Raw genomic sequence first — 5,677 nt, forward strand, 5'->3', positions numbered from 1 at the left:
AGCCTTTATTATATTGTGGTATGTTCCTAATACTATTTTTAAAGGACTTTTTTTTATCATAAAATGACATGAAATTTGACCAAAGAACTCAGGAAGATCGTGTAGTTTCTGTCCTATCTCTACTTATGTGCTGAATTACATTTACTTTTGTGTGTTGAGCTAAATTTGAGTCGCCAAAAGGAAACCAAATAGGCTATGGTGTATGATTTTCTTAATGAGTTCTTGAATATGGTTTGCAAGATTTTTAGTGGGAAGTTTAGCAGCAATATTCATTGAGGAAACCAATCTACGGCCTTCTTTCTTGTGTCTTTATCTCTTCAGGCATCATAGAATGAACTTGGTAGTGGTCCTTCCTTTGCTATCATGTGGAACAGTTTAAGGAGCATTTAGGATTATCTCTGAAAAGATTTGGTAGAATTTGCCAGTGATTCCAATCTGGTCCTAAACTTTCTTTTCCTGGAAAATTTTTACTACTATCTCTAATTTCATTATTTGTTGTTTATCTCTTTAAGGTGTTTATCCTTCTTAATTTTTGAAAGAACTATATTCTAGTAATTTATGCAATTTCTGTATTTTAAGGTTTTTAAATGTACATTTTGTTTCTTGATAGTTTTTAATTAGCATAAAAGTATTAGACTTTATTATGGCATTTACACATGTAATTTTTGTTGATCTTTTCTCATTTCTCCCTTCCCCACTTTTATTCCCTTTTCTCCCTCCTCTTTTCTGCTTAAATTATCACCTGTACCCTTACTCAGTCCCCCAACCAGCCCCTCTTTTTCCATTCTTGTGGTCCTTTTCTAGTTTCCTGACCTTATATACCTAACATAGAGGCATGGATGCACATACACACAAAGCTAGACTCTTCATATTGATAAAGAATATGTAGTGAATATCTTTCAGAATCTGGGTTATTTGAGTTACTTCACTTAGTATAATTTCCAGATGCAACAATTTTCTTGAAAATGTTATAATTTCATAAGATATGTTTTTAAAGTCTCTTCAATTTTTCTACACATGTCATTGGAATTTGTAGTTAACCCCATTTTTATTTATTGTCTTATTAATTTGAGTCATCTCTCTCTTCCTTGTCTTATTTTGGCCAGCTTGTTAATTCCATTTCTTTTGAAGACCCAACTTTCTGTTTGATTATTTTTACATATTATTCTTCTATGTCTGAGCAATTATTATTTCTTGATGGCTCCTTCTTTGGTGTCTAGATTGTTTTTATTTTTCTAGGACTGGGAGGTTCATTGTCAGGTTATTTATTTGAGAATGTTGTCTTTTTCTATTTGATAACTGTGTACAGATCTATTGAGATGGAAACCAATGAAGTTTCATGGAATCTACCATCTAAAGAGGATAATATTATCGTCAAAATTTTCATATGGGGATCTAGGTGACACCAGCTTCATTCCATGTTTTTTTTTTTTTTAAACACCTTTCTTCAGATGGAAGGAACCTCAAGAAAAAACATGGAGAATGTTTCATTCCCCCACCCAAAAATGATTTTCCAACATGGGAGCAGCTCCCAATAAGCTAGAACTCTCTTGCAGATGAAAGACATTTAATGAAATTCCCCCAATTTTCCTTTTAAAAAAGATTTTATGCTACTCAGTAATTATGATACAATTCATCTCCATTGTTGACAAATCAGAAATATGCCATACAGATGGAAATGAATTTTAGTTTATATATCCTAAAATGTTGAAGCTCCAACATTTTAACTTAATTGTCAACATTCTTTCAGCCTAGCTCTCAGCTGGCCAGAGTAGCCTGGCTTTCTAACTCTTGAAGACAGAATATTTTACTGTCTTTATTTGCTTGCACTTGAGAGCTTGAGATTCAGAATATTGACTTCTGAGTGGAGGAACAATTTTCTTGGCTCTGCCATTTCTCCTCTACTTGCCTGAAGGGTTCCGACCCTATCTGTAGAAGTGATTCTAGGAGAAAGTTAATGCTGCAAACAAATATAACGACTGTTTACCTACTTCCAGACTCTGTACACGTCACTGATTTTGGAAGTTCAAGACACAGTCTGTATTCTGTAAATGGACGTTACCTTTTAATAGGCTTTCCAAGTCCTTCGTACAATGGTGCATTTTGAAAACACAGCAATTGCTGTCACTTGAGCAATGGCAGGGCCAACTCTTGGCATTGTTAAAGCTCACCAAAAAGGCTGAATTTACCATCTTGACTGCTGAGAATTATAGAGAAGGAGAAAATCCTTTCCATGTGGTGACAGTTCAGAGGAACAGGGAGACAGATGGGAAGAGTGTTATCACAGGACAGACAAGCCCACCCTTCAGGAAGCTTGGAGATGAGACGGGGAGCCAGATGTCAATAGCAAGACCATTTCCTCATCTTCCTTTTCTTTTATTTTCTTTTTTTCAGAAGTAGTTAAGCTCTAAGAATAATACTTCCAAACAAACTGGCAACAGAACTCAAGACCTTCCCTGGGATCTTCGTGGTGGGGAATTAGATCTATGAATTCTTCTCTCTGGTGTACCGGAGTGGGGGAGGTGGTTCTTCAGGAGGGGCAATCCCAGTAATCAAAGCCATTATTCCATCTTTATTGCTGCTGTGTACTTAATGAGAGGAGAGTAAGTGCTGCTCCCGAAAGAGTTAAGGCTGCATCTCTTCTTACACCTAATTAACAATGGGAAGGCTTTAGGCAAACGGGAAAATGGGGCTCCAGGGACTAGGCAATCTTCTCACTGACTCCATGTAAACCCGAAGAATACCTGTTAACCAGACAGAAGACAGGAGCAGATAGGTTCTGCAATCTGCTTGCAAGACCTTCTGCAGGGAAACAGACGTGAAGGCAAAAGAGGTTGCTATAGTTAAGCGTCATGTTTTTTTTTTTTTTTTTTTAAATAAGGTGGTTAAATTCAGTCTCCGAAAAATCTAACAAGTATGTTCTTTAAACATTTAATAAAACCTCACTCATTTAGATTAAAAAAGATGTTCTATTGAATTAAGCTGTTTTTAATGATGAAAGGATGAAGACTTGAAAGTCAGTAATAGAAACTTGGCTTGGCGTGGCTAAGGTAGGGATGATGTGCAGGTGTGACGTCAGCCTCTGCGCTTGCATACTTGTTAATAAATGGAAGAGCTACGTTCAGTTCTGCGACAAGTTATCCTGCTGAAAGGATTCCAAGCTGTTACTCATAGTTCCAGATGGTTCTGTTGAAGTCCGTGGGTTAACATACTGTTCTCCTGAAAGTAAATGCACTCTTTTTCCATGAGGAAGTGATCCTCGCTGTCATGTGATCTAAAACAACGACCCACCAGCCTTCCATAAGGGGTGCTGACGAAGGCGATGTTTCATTTAGTGAGATTTTGAGTTGAATCCATACTTCAATATTTCTCTTTTCAATTGACTTTTTGAAAATTTGAAATCATACCTGGAATTTCAGTACCTAAGTTGACACCTAATAAATGGAACTGATTGCTGAATTCAGATGTTCTCTGTTGGAGGAAGTGCCAGGGTTGACATCGTTTCGTTCCTGTCCCTTTGCGGGAACCTGATACCTTTCAGAGAAAAGAGTGCAGAATACAGCAGGCTATTGTTCTCTGACTGAGAATCATGATTTCAAAGACGTTGCAAGGGTTATTTAGTGGAAAACAGACATTAAAAAATGTGCTCCGTGAATTTACAGATTTTTGACATCTAAGTACAAGAGCTAGCAACGTCAACTAGTTAGTGAGCTCATGAGAGCTGTGAACTGAGGACTAAGCCATCACATAACCAGTCATGTGTAGATTTCCTCAAGGTTTAATCACTGTGGTAACCAGTTACCAAGGTGGTACCCAGTAATTTTCACCTTTAGGTATTCATCCCCTAGAATACTACCCCAATACAAGTAAGGCTTCTAGAATGGAATCATGAGTGGGTCCCCAGTTTGCCCTGCTGTGTCATTTCCTCCAAAGAACACCAGTGCATTGCAGCAGGACACATAAGCAGTTGTCTGGAGAAACCCCAGTGACAAGAAGCAGAGGTACCTCTCCCTCATAGCCCATGACTGAATGATGTAGCAACAGAGATCTAGGCTGGTCTAGCCTTTAAAATATAGTCCAGACAAATTCTGATAAACTTCAAGAGATGCCTCCTTGCTAGCCAGAACAGTTCAACATAGCTGCTTCAAAGTATATGACCCAAAGAAGCTATGAGACAAGAGGTACAACTCATTTATCCAACCTGAAATGCTCTTTGATTGACTTATAATAACTGCATATCATGGGGTACAATGTGTTGTTTTGATAATGATAAAGTAAGGATTAACATATCAGTCACCTTAAACACTTACCATTTTTGACCTTAGGATTTGTAGTGCTTTGCTATATAAAAATTAAAATCAAAATATTAAATGAGCTAATAATAATAATAATAACAAATAGTTAATAATTAATGAGAATTCATTTCTTCAAGGTTTTCTTCTAAGGCCAAATACTATTTATAGCTAGGGAAATACATGGCTGCTTTTGTCTAATTCACTCTCATGTCCTCAGAAGCGCTCATGCTTACATAGAGGCCACGAAGTTCTGCGGTTTGAGAAACAAATTAAGAAGATGAGTATTTTCTGAGGTTAATATTAATGAGGTCAAAAACAATGGCATTTATCAGAAACTTGATTGGAAATTTCAATTTATTTTAACCTTAAAAAAGTGAATTTTCTTTTTGAGAGAAGTAGTAGAGAATTTTCCTAAACACCCACAGAATTATAGTGAGGAAAGACATGTCTAAAGTGACCTAACTCAAGACTGTGTTGGCATATGTGCTCTTCCGCCTACCTGAGGTGGCCTTGCTTCTTGTCCAGGCAAAATTCCTTTGTACTTCAAGACCCAAGGCTCACTTCAAAAAAATAAATAAATAAATAAACCCAAACATGCATGCAAACATTCACATACATATAATAATTAGTGATAATTATTATTAATAATTTGATATAGTTGTGAGAGTAGTCCTCAGAGCCATATGTGTGTGAAGCAATGGCAGTATTGAGAACTAGACACACGGTTATGCAAAAAATAATCATCTCTAAATGAGAACTTAGCAAAGCTCAAATGAACTCATAGAGACTGAAGCAGCAAGCACAGAGCCTACAAGAATTTGTACCAGGTCCCCTACATATATACTAAGAGCTTTCAGTTTAGTACTATTAAGAGAGTCTTGAGTATAGGAATGATGGGGTCTCTGATTCTTGTGCCTGCTCTTGTTACTCTTTTATTTTTTTCATTGATCTGTCTCGTCCAACTCTGATATGATGGGCTTTTTGCCTATTTATTTTATCCTTATTATATCTTAGTTTGTTATGGGTTTTTTTGTTATCTCTGAGAAACTCGTATTTTCCAAATGAGAGACAGAGAAGGAATGGATACAGATGGAAGAGGAGGTGGGGAGAAACTAGGGAGAAAGTAGAAGGAGCAGAAACTATATTCAGATTACATTGTAAGTAAAAAGAATCCATGTTTAATAAAAGGGGAAAATGTTCTCACCTATCTCAAGTGGTTTAACTCGAGTAGGTATCAGGAAATGGACAGTTTTGGACATAAATGATATTTCTGCCTCTGGATATCTGTCTAGGTCTAAGTGAACTCATAAACAGAACATTGTGTGAGGATGAATATCTTCCTACACATGTAAGTAATATGATTTATATATAAGTTACATGGT

The sequence above is a fragment of the Microtus oregoni genome, unplaced genomic scaffold (assembly GCF_018167655.1).
Source record: "Microtus oregoni isolate MIOR12 unplaced genomic scaffold, Mior012 000177F_ref0000224, whole genome shotgun sequence".
In the NCBI taxonomy this organism is placed as follows: Eukaryota; Metazoa; Chordata; class Mammalia; order Rodentia; family Cricetidae; genus Microtus; species Microtus oregoni.